Below are 19415 nucleotides of genomic sequence, written 5' to 3' on the forward strand. Positions count from 1 at the left end.
GGAGCAGTACTACCCTGTCAGAAGCTTTGAGGATAAATACATAAAGTGGACAACGCTGTGATAGGGAAGGGACCAAGATGTGCCAGAGTTTACCAATGTTTTTCATACCCTTCACATGAAGTTGGGCATCAAGGATTCTAAGAAGCATTTGGTTCTCAAGTACCGTGACTGTCTGCACAGGTACATCCAAGATGAGATGGAATTCCTGGACATCTCCTCGCTCGACACGACATACCAATATGTCATCAAGATTGAAAAAAAGTTTAAATAGAAGAAGCGAGACTTTGGATCTACGAATCCGAAGCAAGGGAAAGGTGCCCCAAACTACAGAACAAAGGACAAAGCCAACGTGGGGCAGCCCAAGACAACCCGCCAAATCCGCAAGCAAAGAACAACACTGTGAAGTTGAAGAAGGACATGGGAAAGTGGTGTGAGTCCATAAGAGCTCCACTCACAACACAAGGGAGTGTTAGGCCAAGCAGTCACTCATGGATGAGCTAAAGGCTTCAGAAACAAATGCATGTTTCAACTCTGAGTCAGAACCCGACAAGGGGAATGACAAAGGGAAGCAGATTAGCGATGCAGAGCCCAATATCACATTTGCCACCACAAAGAGCCAGAAGGAGGATCCCGAAGATCCATAGGAGGAGGAGTGCCTCTTCCACTCCTAGATATGGGTAAAGGATTCCCCGGTATAGTTCATTTTCGACAGCAGGAGCCAAAAGAACGTCATTTCGGCAGAGGTCATGAAGCAGTTGGGCTTATTGACCACAACACATCCACAACCCTACACCATCTAGTGGCTTCACCAAGGACATGATCTTCACGTGAGTCAACAGTACCACCTTCCATACAACATCAAGCCCTTCACGGATGAGGTATTATGTGGCGTTGCTCCCCTTGATGTTTGTGATGTATTATTAGGACAACCATACTTATGGAAGCGACATGTTGTGTATGAGTCAAGGCCTCATGTTATTATTGTTACTTTGGGAAATAAGTTGTATAGGATACTAGACATAGCACCACCTACTGCCATCTCTTTGTTTAGTGCAAAATAATGCAATAAGCTCATCTCCAAAACCGAGAAATTTGTTTTCCTGATGATACGCCCTCATGGAAAGAAGAAGACAATGGCCATGACATCCAGAGAGGGCCCCTCTACACATAAAAAATAGATGGACAAGGTCATGGAGGAGTACGAGGACATCTTCACCTCTCTTGCAAGGGTGCCTCTACATTTTCAGGTTAAGCACTCCATCAATCTGACCCTAGGTGTGTCGTTGCCCAATGGAGGTATGAGTTTGATTATGCCGTCTATTTGGTTCAACTAATTTGGTGTGTTTACAGGTTGTTTGAATGTTTTATTAATTGTATGATATGGGTATGTGTCTATAAGGTTGCATGAATGAATGATCTTGTTTTAAGATGGTTGTACTAACAGATTATGGGCTGAGACAATTGATATGTACTTGAGTGTAAGTGGGTGATAGTTGTAGTATTATGATTAATGATTGTGAGTTGATTATGACATGACTATTAGTCTTGGTAAAGTTTGATTTCAAATTAATAGACATGATGTATTGATCTTTGGAACATGTGACTGACATGTATGAAAAGTTGCAGGGTAATATGTGTGATATCAACATGACAAGGTAACAATTGATTTGTTTATATAACTAACAATTGGGTGATGTGATAGGACATAATAAGACTCAGTTGTAGCAAGGTAAAAGTAAAATAAAAGAATTGGGTGAGAATTCCTCTGGCTATTTTTGGAAACTGCAATTTCAAACGGATGAGTGCTTTGCATGAATACAAGAAGTCTTCTTAACCTTGATTTTTGTCTGACATTATGTGGATATATGTTATATTCCTGAACATGTATTTGACAGGTATAACAACTGACTTTCAGTATGGTTGGATCTGTCAAGGAATTGGAGTACCTTGAGAGATGATATATGTACGTGTTTAGTTACAGGTTAGTGTGTCTAAAACAATAAGGTAAGGTAACTAGTATATTGTTACATTTAGTTATGCACTGGAAATTATGTGTTTATGGAAGTATGATTTAGGGGATTTCATGGAAAAAGAGATTGCCATGAAATCTTGAAGAAGGCTCGGGTTGATATTTCCCTTGGAAGCATTTGGAACCCATGGGGATTGAGTCATGGTATGTTTTTAGTTTTTAGTTTTCAATATTTTGTGATTTATTTGCACCTAATTTTCAATTTCGTTTATCAATGTTTGATGCATGGCCATGCCACTTTGTTTGTTGTGTTGTATTGTTATTGGATTTTCATGGGTTTCTTCTTGGTTTCTTTTGGTTTTTGAATTTTATATTTTGAGAATCTTTGGAATTGGTTGGGGAAGGAGGAAGTTAATGGAGCTCGGGGTGTTGGGTATGGAGCCTGATTATCTTCTTGATTCATAGGTATCAACCGTGTTAGACTCTAGTTCCTATACGAGGAGGCAACACTGGCCGTATGATAGCCGCCAAGGGGGTCTGGGGTGGGGGGAGATGACTACTTCTAAAGTGTCCCCCCTTGGTGGGGATTCCGGGGCAGCACCCCCAAAGCTAAAAATAGATGAAAAATTACCTTGTAAAATATTGTAATTTCATAGTCAATCTACGTTGTTTATTAGGAAGTTGATCTAACAATATAAGTTATGTTTAATCTAGGGTTTTTTTCCCTAGAAGGTAACCCTCAGTTTATATGAGGGAATTGTATTTTAGTTGTGTATGATTATTCAAAGAGAGAGATAGGACGTTGTGTGAGAGCGAAGAGGAAATTACAATGGATCTGGTGTAGGTTGTATCTCTTCATTTTTCTGGATAATATAAAAGGAAGGTCTGATTGTTTCTCCATGGACGTATCCCAAATTGGGTGAACCACATATATCTGTGTCTCTCTTTTATTATGCATTTCTGTATTTGTGTTTCCACAATATGTTTTGTATTAGATTACTTCATTAATTAATTTCTAACAACTAGTATCAGAGCCAAAGGTCTATCTGGATGATAAACTTGTAAGAAAGAAGGGTTCTTGGTTTGAGTGGGAGTAATGATAGAAGATGGTAGGTTTAGGGTCAAGAACTTTAATGGCCAAAACTACTAGCTGTGGAAGATGTAGATGGAAGGTTATCTATATCAAAAGTATTTGTACCTACCATTAAGCATAAAAACAAAGAATTCGATGAGTATGATAGATGTAGAATGGGAGATTCTCGACAAAAAGGCATTAGGAACAATACAACTATCTCTAGAAGCATCAGTGGCATTCAACTTTCAAAGGAAATGAAAATAGAAGGTTTAATGATGACATTGGAAAAACTATATGAAAAACCACCAACCTCAAATAAGGTATTTCTTATGAGCGTTTATTTAATATGAAGATGTCAAAAGGTGGATCTGTTGCTAATCATTTAAATGAATTTAACACGGTTACCAGTTAGTTAAGTTCTATGGGAGTAAATTTTTATGATGAAGTTAGGGATTTGTTGTTTCTATGCTCATTGACAGAAATTTGGAATGGTTTAGTTATGGTTATCACTAAGTTTGTTTCTAGATCTAGTACTTTAAAGTTTGATGACGTTGTTGGTGCTATCCTTAGCAAGGAAATGTGACAGAAAAGCTTCGATGAGACATCATGTAATTATTTGAATGTAAAGACTAGGGGAAGAAAAATGGAAAGAGGAAGGAGCCAGGAAATCGTAGTAAGTCAAGAAAATGAAGATCCAAACCCAGATCAAGGATAGTGTGCTGAAAATGTGGGAAGAAAGGACACACGAAGAAAGATTGCAAATCTCAAAAAAGGAAAAGGAGATGGAAAACAAGAGAACAATCACGAAGTGAATGTGACATGTGATGTGTTACAAGATGCTTTGATTCTTTAATTATAAAATATTATTGATTCTTAGGTGGTTGATTCAAGGGATTCATTCCATGCTACACCTGATAGGAAACATTTTCATGACTATGTTCAAGGAGATTTTGGACATGTTCGTTTGGTAATGATAAAACCTATAAAATCATTGGAATGGGTAAGGTTTTTATAAAGCAACAAAATGGAAACCAATATCTATTGAAGGAGGTAAGGCATGTTCCATATCTGAAGAAAATTCTAATTTCAACAGGGTCATTAGATGGTGAAGGATGTGTAACTGCAGTCATAGACAAAACCTGGAAGCTCACTAAAGGGTCTCTGGTAATAACAAAAGGAGAAAAGGTTGGTACTTTGTATTTATGCAATGGTATTTCTAATTTTGTTAATGCTTTAGCCTCCATGGGAGCAGATACAACATTGTGTCATCATAGACTCGAGCACATGAGTGCAAAAGGAATGTTAATTCTTCACTCAATAAATTTGTTGCTAGGTTTGAAGCATGTTGATTTGGATTTCTGTGAGAATTATGTTTGCAGAAAATAAAAGAGATTCAAATTTATCAGAGTTGGGAAAGAAAAGGAAGAAAAATTAGAGCTTGTGCATGCAGATGTATGGGGACTAGCTTAGGTATCATCTCTTGGTGGCTCTCGCTATTATGTTATGTTTATTGATGATGAAACTAGAAAACCTAGATTTATTATATTCAGAATAAATCTGATGTATTTGATACTTTGGCTGAAAATGAGACAAGAAATAATTTGAAGTGTCTCAGATCAAATAATGGAGGTGAATACTGCAACAAAGAGTTTGATAACTACTATTCAGAACATGGAATTCACAAAGAGAAGACAGTTCCAAGAACGCCATAGGAAAATGGTGTGTCAAAAAGGATGAACATGACAATCATGGAGCACACAAGGTGCATGAGATTTCATGCAGGATTGCCCTTACAATTTTGGGCAGATGTAGATACTTCTTTTTATCTAATAAATAGAGGGCCTTCAAGTTCTTTGGATGGTGGTATTCTAGAGGAGGCATGGACAAGTAAAAAGGTAAATTAATATTTTTTAAAGTCTTTTGGCTATGAATCCTTTGTCCACATTAATAAATAAAATAGAACAAAGCTTGATGCAAAATCAAAGAAATGTACCTTTATTGGATATGGTGTTAATGATTTTTTTTATCCTTTATATGATTATGAAAATAAAAAAATCATTAGAACCAGAGATGTCATATTCAATGAAAAGGTCTTGTATAAGGATAAGGTGTAGGAAAAGAAATAGGAAAAGGAAAACAAAGAATATGCAGTGCTTGATGAGATCACAACAAAAGTAAAGGTTCCTGAAAATCGCAATGACCAACATCCACAAAAATAACAACAAACACAAAAACAACAAACACAACAATAACATACACCTCAAACACCTGAAAGTGGTGTTATAAGATCTACTAGGATAAGTAGACTCCCTGAACGATACTCTCCTTAATTATATTATGTATTATTGATTGATTCTGGTGAACCAAAAATATATGAAGTAGCAATGCAGATGGAAACTAGGAAGAAGTGGGAGAAAGCAATGGAAGAAGAGATAGACTCCTTGATGCATAACCAGAATTGGGACTTAGTCAAGTTTCTTGCAGGTAAAACAACATTGTAGAATAAATGGGTTTACATGTTGAAGGAAGAAAATGGAGGAAAACATAGGTATAAGGCTAGACTTGTGGTGGAGGGGTTTACACAAAAGAAAGGTATAGAATTTGATGAATTTTTTTATTTTGTTGTTAAAATGACTTCAATCAGAACTATTTTAAGTCTAGTGGAAGTAGAATACTTGCATCTTGAGCATTTAGATGTAAAGATAGCCTTTCTCCATGGGGGTTTGGAGGAAGAAATATATATGCAACAACCACAAGGGTATGAGGTCAAATGGAAGGAGAAATTAGTGTGCAGGTTGAAGAGGAGCTTGTATGGCCTAAAATAGGCTCCAAGGAAATCTAAAATTTGACAAGTCTATGTCTGAATAAGGTGATACTAGATGCCATTCTGATCATTATGTTTATCTTAAGAAACAAAATGATGGAAGCTATATTATATTTTTATTGTATGTATATGACATGCTTATTGTATGGTTTAACATGTAGGAAATAAATGTGCTCAAAGGAAATTGGCAAATTCATTTGCAATGAAGGATTTGGGTATTGAAAAAAAAATCCTTGGTATGAGAATAACTAGAGACAGGGAAAATCACAAACTAACATTGTCTCAGAGTGAGTACATAGAAACGGTGTTAGAAATATTTAATATGCAAAAGGAAAAACCAATTAGTACACCTTTGGATAGCCATTTCAAGCTAAGTAAGGAGATGTGTCCCAAGACCCATGAAGAGATGGATTAGATGTGTAAAGGTCCATATGCATCAATAGTTGGAAGTTTAATGTATGCAATGGTCTGCACAAGGCCTGATATTGCACATGTAGTGGGAGTTGTAAGCAGGTATATGAACAATCGAACAAAAGAGAATTGGATGGTAGTGAAGTGGATTCTCAAACATTTGAGAGGTACCACAAATCAAGAATTATGCTTTGGTGGTTCAAACATTGCTCTACAGGGATATGTTGATGCATATATGGCAGGTGATCGAGATAACAGAAGGAGTACCACAAGGTATGTGTTTACTGTAGGTGGAACAACTGTTCGTTGGGTTTCAAATTGCAAAACATTGTTGCACTTTCAATAACGAAAGAAGAGTATGTTGCTGATATAGAGACTAGTGAAGAAATGATTTGGTTACAAAGGTTTATGAATGAGTTGGGAAAGAAGCAGGAGATGGGCAAGTTATATAGTGACAACTAGAGTGCCATTCATCTTGCAAAGAACTCAACATTTCATTCCAATATTAAAAACAAGTACCATTTCATACGGTTAATGTTGGAAGATGGATAATTCGGAAGCTAGAAAAGATACACACTAGCCAAAATCCTCCAAATATGTTAACAAAATTTGTAACCAGGGAGAAACTGAGATACTGCTTAGTTTCAATTGGTCTTCAAGTATGATGATGAAGATGAGAAACAACCCGATCCAAAGTGGAAGCATTTTCCAACAAATGAAGCAATGATGCGTTGAAGAATCAAGGGCAGTTATGTATAGTAGGATTCTTCTTACTTGATAACAATTTGTGAAGTTATTTTACAATTTATCTTCTTAGCTTAATCTTCTTATTCTTATTATTAATGCATGTATGTTTAATTCATCAAACTGCTACCAAAATCATAAGAACAAGAACACAAGATGTTAGCTCTCTGCCAGGACAAAACCTCTCCCTCTTAGAGAGGAAAACTATTTTGTAAATTTCTCTTATTGAATCTTATTATTGATCAATGACAAACCCTAGACCCTTGACAAGAATATCCTCCAGGCACAAGTCAAGTCCTTCCTTCTTCTGACACATTATTTCCCTGCACTTCGTCCTCCTCCTTCCGACACTTTGTTCCCCGACACTTTGTTCCTCGACACTTCGTCCTCCTTCTTCTTCTAGCAACTGGTGATAGACCTTGTTATGCGAGCTATAGAAGGGAGACTTATCTTTGATCCTTAGTGAGATCCTTCACCTATGAAGATGCTTTTCCTTCTCTTGCCCAACCGAGCTTCTTCTTGATGTGTAGTTGCAGACTTGATGTGATAGCACTGCAACCCTAGTTTCTCTCACGTATGGGAGGTTTCCCTTATACTTTTGGCTCCTTTCTCCTTCACTTGAGAGACCCTCTTCTTTGCTTGAGTAGTAGGCCTTATAGGCCTAAGTTACTAGCCCAAGCAATAAGATATGTATGATTGTGATCTTGCTACTGTTATGACCACAATCTTCCCTTCCTTTCTTGCACGTGTGACTATTTTTCACCCTAAAAATAATCCCTTCAACTTCACTTAGACTTCTCCTTCTTCATTGCACTAGAGGCTCCTTAAACTCGCTTTCCCTTTACCCTTAACTCGTCTTCCTTCTTGCTGATTTCAGAGGTATTGTAGGCTTGTCTTTGGAGGAGTGGACAACCTCTATATATAGAGGACTGTCTCGCCTTTAGGCCGACTTGAGGATAGTAGGCCGACTTCACTTCTTTTTCATCATAATTTCTTCTTTGATGATGTCATTGAAAGGAGAGGACTTTGACTTTGCTTGGAGAGATATTCTTTGACTCTTATACAAATATATACATGGTGTAACATGCCCTTAAGGTCTTCAACATTTTTCTTTTGATTGTTTGACTCACCTATAACACTTTAACATGTGCTATAATTATTTCAATGAACAAGAAACTCATTGATTTAAAAATAAAATAAAATAAGTAAATAAATACAAATATCAAAAGTACATTTATGAAGACCGAACCTAGTTACGCTTTCTTCAACACTCCATATTAACTAGGGAGGTATTCATAAATCATTACAAGGTGTTTGGCTATTTTTCACTCTTGAAGAATTCACATAAGAGAAACCAGATTGGCAATCCATATGTGATATCATCATGGTAACCAACATTATTCATGGCAAGGCCTTTGACTAATTACTCTATCTCTCATAAGATCAGAGCACAATGTTGGTGAGACCAATGTCTTATAGACACCTTAGTCATTGTCTCTCAAGGTACGTACCCACCCAGGGGTTCATTGAGTATGACCTTCTAGGACTATTCTTGTCTTGGGTTCCCAACCCTCAAAGAATATCGTTCCTCTGGCCTACTCTTGTCTTGGATTCCCTACACATCCTCAAAGAGCATCAGATGCCATATGATTACCCAATCCTCCTATTCTTTCTTCCTAAGTGAATACAAGAATGTTGTGTCTATCTCTTCCTCTTAATTGAGGAAGACATGCCCAAGTTTCTTCTGACAAGGAACTTGCCCAAGCTCCTTTGTAGTTGGGAACTCGTTAGAACTCCCTCTTAGCTAGGAACTTGTCTATTCATCAGAAACTTCTTCTTCATGGGTCCTTCAGCTACTTGATCTCCTTATTTCCTTCGATGTCATGAAGTCTTTATTTGAATTTATTCTTTGTAGGGCACCGATCATCGATCACTTTCCTTCCTGATTTGTCATGTCATTTCTCCCTTTGTGTTGATATATATTAGGTCATTTTGTCATCTGGCTACTCCTTTTTCATCTTGTCTATGCTTCATAATACTTATGACATGGATGCTTAGTTGTACTCAATTTTTCCCATACTTTGATTTAGTAGCCCTTCATGACTTCATCCTGATATTGCTTCAACATCAAATGGTAGTTTTGCTGGATGGCTTCTTCATCATGACATATTTTTAGAGTTGAATCAATTATTTGCACCTTACTATGTCCAAGGCCTTCATAGGTGTCAAGGGTCCTTTGATCTTTTTCTTCCTTTTTCAGAGTTGTCATGCCTTCTTTCGGGAGATGTCTTATACCAGATCTTTGTCAGATAATGTTTCTTTGTGTCCATGGTGTTCTTACACATTTGATCTCTTTCTTAATTTTCTTCTTCTTGGATTGTTTAGTCAGTAACCTCATACTCCTTATGAGAGCACTTATTCTTTACCTGCTTCTTGGATTAGTCACCAACCTCATACTCCTTATGAGAGCACTTCTTCTTTACCTGCTTCTTGGATTAATCACCAACCTCATACTCCTTATGAGAGAATTTCTTTAGGTTGAACTTCATTTGATTGTAGTACATGCTTTCGAGCATGTCTTTGGAGAAAGAGATCCTTTTATACTTGATCATGTTTTAGAACATTTCCCATGATTCAATAATACATATGACAACATGACTTAAAATTTGATGCATACATACCTCATCTTGATTCTTCTTTGATCATCTTGGCTTCATTTGATGGTTCTTCTTTATTGGTGTAGCCTTTTCTTGCTTCATTTTTTCTTGCCTACATATCATACTTTCTTGAATCCCATGAACGGGACTCCCATTGAGACATCTGCTCTTGTTTATGAATCTTCTTTTGAAGATTCCATTAGAGGATCTTGAAGACCCTTACCCTGCAAACGTTTCTTCATTTTGATGATAGAGACATTCTAAGATTCTTAATCACGACCAATTATTCTTTCATTGTGGATGAGGTCCTATAATAGGTATGCTCCTTCTACATGAATATCTTGAGCTATATCTCCCATGCTCCTATATTCTAGAAGATATATTTAACCATGCATTATATTCTATTTCTACATGCTCCTATACTACTAAAAACTTTGAAAGAAGACTTCAAGTAAAGATTTTGACTTAGTCATAGTAGAGATCTGGAGGATCTTCCTTCTTTTGCTTCTTGTCTTCTTCTTTCACCTCTTGAGTTACATGAGCTTCTTCCCATTTTCTTTTGTTGTTGTTGTCCTTCTTAAGTTTAGGACAATACCTTCTGTAGTGTCCATATTCTTGGCATCTAAAGCATTGGACTTTGGACATATCTCTATTGCTTCTTCGTGGACCAAATTTTCCAAATTTTCCCTTTCTCTTGGCCATGGTTGCAAATGCTAGCTCCTTTGATCCCGCATCATCCTTTGCTTTGAGTCTAGTTTCCTTTATCTTGCATATAGACCATAGTTCACTTAGTGGGGTAGCTTCCTTCTTGGCATATATACTTGATGTGAAGTTGCCGCAATCGTTAGGTAGAGCATTGAGTACTACAGTTGTCATTTCTCTATCAGACATGATTTCACCTAGCTATTGAAGTTGATCCCTCATCTCAGTGATCCTCATGAAGTATGGAGCTATTCCTTCCTTTGATATATTCATCTTGCACAAATAATTTTGTAGAGATATCACTTCTCTAACTATGCTTACTGAGAATAACTCTATTAGTTTATCATAGATTTCTTTTGATGTTTCAAGTTTGGAGACATAAGGAATGAGAGAGTCATTGATAGATTCTATTAGAATCCTTTGAGCTCTTGTCTCATCCTTATTGTACTTGGCTAAGGCTTGAGTTTGTTCCTTAGCATCGATAGTGATATTCCCTTTGACGTGATATAGCAGTTCATTCTCTTTAAGAAGTAAATCAATCCTCTTCTTCCATGCAAGGAAGTTATTGGTCCGAACCAACTTGTTTCTTTCCTTGCAAAAAGATATTGAGGTATATTCAGAAGGGGACATATACTTACTTGATATATTTTGAGATGTAGTGGACTTTCTCTCTTCTTGAAGACTTGATGGATTTCCTTCCTTAGATCTTGATGTTCTTCGAGTTTCTTTATCCAAGTGGACTTGCTTGATGATGAGATTTGCTTGATGACTTGTAGCTTGATGTAGGTCCCTCTTTGATTTTATCTTCTTGTAGGTGCCTTTATATAAGGCTTTTCTTCTTGTTTGTATCCTTCCTTGATGAATGATATATGGTATACCTTACTGTCCTTGATGTGATTGAGATTTCTTGGCTTGATGCTTCAACCTTGTATATGTTCTTCCTTGATGAGTCACCTTATGAGTGTTCTTGAGATGCTATTTCCTTGATGTGTCACCTTAGCTCCGATACCATGTTGAAGAATCAAGGGCAGTTATGTATAGTAGGATTATTCTTACTTTATTTCAATTTGTGAAGCTCTTTTACAATTTATCTTGTTAGCTTAATATTCTTCTTCTTCTTATTAATTCATGTGTGTTTACTTCATCAAACTGCTATAAAAAACATAAGAACATGAACACAAGATGTTGGCTCTTTGCTAAGGAAAATCTCTCTCTCTTAGAGAGGAAACCCCTTTTGTAAATTTCTCTTATTGAAGCTTCTTATTGATCAATTCTAAACCCTATACCCTTGAAAAGAATATCCTCCAAGCATAAGTCAAGTTCTTCCTTCTTCTTGCACTTTGTTTCCCGACACTTCGTACTCCTCCTTCCGACACTTCGTTCCTCAAAACTTCATCCTCCTTCTTCTTCTGGAAACTGGTGATAGACCTTGTTATGTGAGATATAGAAGAGAAACTTATCTTTGATCCTTAGTGAGATCCTTCACCTATGAAGATTATTTTCCTTCTCTTGTCCAATCGAGCTTTTTCTTGATGTGTAGTTGCAAACTTGATGTGACAACACTGCAGCCCTAGTTTCGCACACGTGTGGGAGGTTTCCCTTATACTTTTGGCTCCTTTATCCTTTGCTGGAGAGACCCTCTTCCTCGCTTGAGTAGGAGGCCTTATGGTCCTAAGTTACTAGCCCAAACAATAAGATATGTATGATTGTGATATTTCTACTGTTATGACCATAGACTTCCCTTATTTTCTCGCATGTGTGACTGTTTTTCACCCTAAAAACAATCCCTTCAACTTCGGTTAGACTTCTCCTTCTTCATTACACTAGAGGCTCCTTAAACTCGCTTTCCATTTACCCTTAATTCGTCTTACTTCTTGTTGATTTTAGAGGTATTGTAGGCTTGTCGTTGGAGGAGTGGACAACCTCTATATATAGACAATTGTCCCTCCTTTAGGCCGACTTGAGCATAGTAGGATGACTTCACTTATTTTGCATCAGAATTGCTTCTTTGAGATGTCATTACATGGAGAGGACTTTGAATTTTCTTGGAGAGATATTATTTGACTCTTATACAAATATATACATGGTGTAACATGCCCTTAAGGTCTTCAACATTTTTCTTTTGACTCTTTGACTCACCTATAACACTTTAACATGTGCTAGACCTATTTCAATGAGCAAGAAAATCATTGATAAATATAACAAAAATAATATTTCTTTTCTTGAATAAATACAAATATCAAAAGTACATTTATGAAAACCGAACCTAGTTACACTTTCTTCAACACAATGGAGTTGCTATAATCAGTCTCTAAGTGGGAGACTTTTGGTTGTGGATCTTGATTATATTCCTGATTCATAGGTCTCAGCTGCATTGGACCCTAGTTACTAGATAGGGCGGTAATGTTGCCTATATGATATCCACCAGAGGGGTCTAGGGGGGGGCGACAAATACTTTTAAAGAGCCCCTCCCTGGCGGGGGTTTGGGGGCAACACTCATGAAGCTAAAAATAGATGAAAAATTGCCTTGTAAAATATTGTAATTTCATAGTCAATCTGGGCCGTTCATTAGGCAGATGATATGATGGTAGAAGTTATGTTTAATTTAGGGTTTCTTCCCTAGAAGGAAACCCTTGATTTATATGAGGGAATTGTATTTCGATTGTCTATGATTATTTTGAGAGAGAGAGGAGGAGGTTGTGTGAAAGTGAAAAGGAAATTACAACGGATCTACTATAGGTTGTATCTCTTCATTTTGTTACATAATATAAAAGGAAGAACTGACTATTTCTCTATGGATGTAGCCCAAATTGGGTGAACCACATATATTTGTGTCTCTCTTGTTTTATGTGTTTCTATATTTGTGTTTCCACGATATTTTGTGTATTTCATTGCTTCGTTAATTAATTTCTAACAATGTGTGGTAGCCAACAAGTAATGCAAGAACTGAATGAAAACCTGGTGCATGAGTAAAGGGAAGCTGAAGGTAAACATATAACATCTAGTTTAGTTGGTTAGGTCCATTGGGATAGATGGATGGTGGCAAAACAATCATGAGAAAGGTAACAAGAAAGGAAAACTAAATGGATTTGAGGCATCATATGCCTTGGATATGTTGGGAATTGTTGTTCTCAATGTTGTGCATGTTGTGCCTGGATAAAGGGAGTTCTCTTAACCTTGACCTTATGATATTTGGTAATTATGTTGTGATCATGATATGTCTATATATGTATGTATGTATGCCATTGTCTGACAAGGTCGTGAGGGATAATGCTTGTAGAGGAATGATTGTTTATGCAGGTGAATGGCATGAAGAGGTTCCTGATCTATGAGGAATCAAGTGCAAAGAGTAGCCTTGACAGATATATAAGGTCAATATCATGTGGATATGAATTGATATTATGTGATTATACTATGTATATGCTTATGGCATGGAAAGTAATGCTGAGGGATACATCAGCTGAATAAAAGAAGTGCAATATGTGACATGCTGGGACAAACATGGATAATGGAAAGAAATTAGAAGCAAGGTTTCTTGGTAAGGACAATGTGGTCTTAGGGTGTGTAGTACTAGTATTTTTTACATGTAGCATATGCAATATTGTGTACATATGGTGTTGTGTGCATATTGCATATATGGTGTTGTGTTCATGTTGCATATATTGTGTTGTGTGCATGTTACACATGCAGTACTGTGTACATATAGTGTTGTGTGCATGTTTCATATGCGGTATTGGATATAGATGGTTTTATGTACATGTCGTATATGCAATGCTATGTATAGATGGTGTTGTGTACATGTTGTATATGCAGTGGTGTAGTGTACACAATGTACATATGGTGTTGTGTATATATGGTGCCGAGTACATGTTGTACATGTGGTGCTATGTACATGTTGTGTTGTGTGTGTGTGATGCTTTTTACATGTTGTACATGTGGTGCTATGAGCACGTGGTGTTGTGTATATGTTATGCATGTGGTTTTGTGTACATGTGGTGCTGTGTACATGTGGTGTTGTGTACACATTGTGCAGGTGGTGTTGTGTATAGGTGGTACTGTGTACATGTTGTATTGTGTGCATATTGTACATGTTGTGTCTTGTACATGTGGTATTGTGTGCATGTCCTACATGTTGTGTTGTGTACAAGTGGTATTGTGTGCATGTTGTATATGTTGTGTTGTGTACATGGGGTACTGTGTTATGTGCATTAGGTAGTTGTTGCATCGTGACATGTGTAATATTGTGTTGTACTCTATGTATGTATATGTATTGTGTTGTACATAGGGTGTAGGTCTATGTATTGTGTTTTGGTGTATGTATTATGTTATGGGGTACACCGGGTGTAGGTGTATGTGCTGTGTGGTACACCATGTGTGGGTGTATGTGTGTGATGTACAATGTATGTATGTGTACGTAATTGAAGAGAAGAGAAGGTACTGGGTTCTTGTTGGGTTTGGCAACTGATCCGGTGTGTGCGCAAAAGGGACAAAGAACAAAGGCAGAAGCAAATAAATTGTTTGACAGATAAGTATCAATATTTTATTTCCATAGTAATTATGTATGTGATCTATGATTTTGATTTATGGTCATTACACATGATTTATGATGGTTACGTTTTGATCCAACATCTAGTTTGACTTGTTGCGACAAGAAATGAACATAATTGCAAGTGCGATTTATTGACGGGCCATCAATGAGGTATGATGTGAATTTATTTTAATTTATTTTGAATCTAATGGAAATTATGTGCTTGCTACATGAAAGCATAAAAATTCCTGGTTGGGTGGTTGAAAATGATTGCAAGAATTAGCAGCAACCAAAAAAGGAATTGAGACAGGAAACAGTATGTTGGTAAAGCACTTCAGGAGCAGGGCCATTATGGAACACTGGTACCCAATAGTTTCCATTGATTTCCATGAGCATGCTATGACCAATATGATGGTTTTGAGGCAGGCATATCCTTGCTTTTTGGACCTTTTGATGCAAGGAAACCTTTTTGCGGTGCAGGTAAATTCTATTGGCAGACACAAACAATTCCTCTAGCCCGAGAGAGCGGGTCTAGCCATAAACAAACAATCTATGGAAAATATCCTTAATCTAGAATCAATTAAGAGGGCCTACCTCTTAGAACGCTATTCCGCTTGGTGATGATCCTGCTTCCTCACTCCAACTATCTTCCATTTCCTTCCTTCGAATACCTGAAACAAGAAAACAACAACAACAACAAACGTGACAACATGCAATATTGTATTCAACCTACTTAATAGGTCAAGGAACATTAAGCAATAAATATATAAAATGACACTTCATGTAGGAAATCAATTGATAGTTGCATTAATATAAATTAGAAAGAGATTACAATTGGTGCCTTGACATTGCTGGTCTCCTCCAACGTATCCGGGTTCCCCCACTTTTGTTAGCACTTCATGGATAGCCCCAACAATGAAAGTTTTAAGGCCTCTTTCCATCTAGTCACAAACCAAACCAAAATCACACTATTCTCCCTCAAACTCACACCAGAAAGCTTCAAGCTATAAATGACTTGTTGGTTATTCAAACTTGCTCCAAAACTCCAACTAGATTTTGCTTGGGAAAAAGAGAGGTTTATATAGCTTGGATGGATGAGATGGTTCCTCTCATCATGGGAGAAGGTATTATCTCTTGAGTTTGTTCCATCCTAATAGGGGAAAAGAGCCCAAACTAATTTCCGCGGCTCTATCCAACCCAAACATATACCAGACTTCCATTACGAAGCTTCTAGACATGGAAGCTTCTTCTCCTTTTTTAAAAAACCTTCCAAAAGAGGATCAACGTGACTGGAAAAGGACTCAGTCAATCTGATTGGTGTGAGGGTTAGTTTTAACTTTTGTAAATCGGTGCAAGGAAAAAACTAGTTAGTAGCGCCGGTCTTGTAAACTGGGATAGAAGAAAGATTATTGGGAAATGGTGTAAAGGGGAATCATTCTACTGATGAGAGGGACATACTGGGAGTTTCTTCATGATGGGAAAGCATGTCGAGTACATTGTAGAGGTCCTCCAGGATCGTAGACCGAGAGTATAGGGAGAGTGACAAAATGCTGTGTAACAGATTCCCCCTAAAGCATGAAGGCCGAACTAGAGTGAGGGATGAAATGCTTTACAAATGGAAGCGGGGAACCAGAGTCTATCATCAGAAAACCTGCAAGAAAGCATAGATACATATACATCACTGACAACTCTGAATAATGATATATGAATAGTGGTATGGACATAGCCACCTAGAGGATGATCATGTAAATGGATCCAAGGCATGGGCGCAACCATCCAATAGAAAGGATCATAATGAAACCAAGGTATGGTTGTAGCAATCCAATAATGAGAAGGATCACATATAACAACTCATGGTATGGTCGCATCCATCCATCTGAAAGAGACATGTATATTAACATGACCATGTCACATCGCCTCGCAAACTAGAGTTATGTAATCTTAGCCTAGGGTCTTGAGCTCCAAACGACCTGACCAAAGTACAAACCCTAACATGTGAATGAATGCATTGAAGTCGAACATGCTAGGAAGTCACTTGATTACCAATCAATGATGTGTACCATTAACAGGCATGAGAGAAACAACCAATAATGACAATGGCTCTCAAGGTACTGGCAACACAGTTCACGGCATGTGAACAAAGGAACTAATGTTGATTATCTGTGAAATCACCCAATCGAAAGCCAATGATGTGAACTTGTTGTTGAGGGCAAAAAACTTGCCATTAGGGCATGCAATATCTAAGGTATTGGAAGGGAGTCTCTAGGCTAGCTTCCTCTATGATGAGTTGACGTTGATAGGAAGTGACCCTGTCAAAGGAGGGCCATGATGTATCCACATCATCGACACGAGAAAAATGGATGCAAATGATTTTAGATGATACAGAGAATCAGGAGTAAGTGTAATTGCAGAAGGACTGACTCTTGAACATATCGGCGACACGATTCCGAAGTTTGGCAGCTGTTGGATCCATAGGATCGGTGGTCATGATGATGTGGCAGAGATAAAATGGAAGGCAAAAATGAGCGACCCAACCCAGGAAGGTCAAATGAAAAGGAGGATATCCCAACCCGACACAAAGCAGAAAGTGTCATGTTCAAGAGTGAGCTGCTGACATGACTGATAGAATTTCCAAAATTTCCCCCACCATTTCTGGCAGGTACCCCAATTATTTTTTATCGCAAGCTTGAAGGGGATAGCATATGCTTGCACTGTAAGTTCATCCTTCAGACGAATCCGACCTAGTAAGTTTAATGAGCCCTAGGAAGGAGAAGCTCATGTTCGTCATGGTGACGAATCTAATGTCGTTTAATGTTTTAACGAGTCCGACAAAGGTGTAAATTGGTATATTTTTCATGTTTAGAGAGTTTGAAAAAGACATGGAAAATAAAACTCCACATGGTCCCTTTTCGTACATTTGTGTCTCTTGAGCCCGAAAAGGTAGAAAATGATACTTGAGAGAATTTCTTGACCATTTCAGTCAAGGAGTACCTTTTTCATAAATATTTCATCCCAGCCCAACAAAGGGGTAAACGTATACTATCTGCATGATGTTTCAAAGCCTTTAATGAGTTCAAAACAATAATAGCTCGACAATCTTTTTGTGTTTAAATAGTCAGAAAAGAGCTTGAAAGAAGACCCCCCATTTTGTTCTCTTTTGCGAGTCAAAAAGGGACAAATACTCGACGATATTTTCGTTTGAGTTTTACGAGACGAGAAAAGAGCTGAAAAACGACTCCAATACCATCACTGACAATCTGTTACTTGTCACTGCACAAGAAAGGTAAATGCATTTGTTAAGTTTAGGTATGTTCTATGCCAGAGCAATTTATTTAAATTTTCAACGTTAGCAATCACATCATCATTAAAGTAAATTGTAGATAGAACATGAATATAGATCACAGAAGACAAGCCAAGACAAGAGGACACAAGATGTGGTGCTAGCCAGGGACAAACCCCACAATGTGGGGAAACCCTTGATCAATTCTTCTTTTATTTTCTTCAAAGTTCAGCAAAGAAAGTGAGAGAGATAGTACATTTACAACAGAAGTCAACACTTTGACTTATCTATCTGAGCATAGATCATCTCTATAACAATGAGATCAGTTGAAGACATTCTGCTTCAACTAATTCTCCAAGGTGACTCCTTCACCTATCATCGTGCTGCATTTGGTCCTCTTGCTGCACCACTGCATATTGCACCATGCTGCACTAATCATGATTATCATCATGCTGCCCATGTCCATGATCTTATCCATCATGCTGCCCATTCATCATGTAGCTCCTTGCTAATGTGCATCATCATCATTATGCTGCCCCTGCTAATGTGCATGATTATCATGCTGCCCTTGTCATAATACACTGAGTTCTATATCTCAGGATGTTGTGTGTAACATAGTCCCTTCATCCAAGATTTTCATCTTCAAATCACTATTGTATTACACTATCCAATATGCTTAGAAAGACTGCTTCTTTCATAGACAACCTTGGATTTACCACACTGTCACCTACAGCTTTGTATTACTGCGGCTTCACTTCCATGCTGTTTATGACCTGCGTATTAAGCTACAGGTCATCGTATATATGTTTCATTTACCTGTGTATATATATATGAGTATCTTGCTGCGTAAACTATCTCAATGACCAGCGTATATACATTTCATTGCTGCGTTCATTGCCTGCATGACTATGTGATATTCATGACAATGTATCTATGTTTTATTGAATACACAGGGTATCACTAGTTCATTGACCAGTGTATAGTATCTATGTCCCATTGACCTGCGTATGGGTGCTTCATGAATATCATAGCTAGGTCCTTAGATAACTGCGGCTAGGTCTTCATCGAGCAGCATAGTTCCATATACTTTGATTGCGTTATAAGTACGCTGCCAGATCCGAGAATATAACAGCATCATCTGCTGCATGGATATGCCTATGTGGATCATCCTTTACTGCTGCGTGGAATCCTCATATGCCTACGTGGATATGCCCTCATATTTATG

This window comes from Pinus tabuliformis, chromosome 3_2 (genome assembly GCF_031772625.1).
Source record: "Pinus tabuliformis cultivar Carrire ecotype Pingquan chromosome 3_2, CPIR1, whole genome shotgun sequence".
NCBI lineage: Eukaryota > Viridiplantae > Streptophyta > Pinopsida > Pinales > Pinaceae > Pinus > Pinus tabuliformis.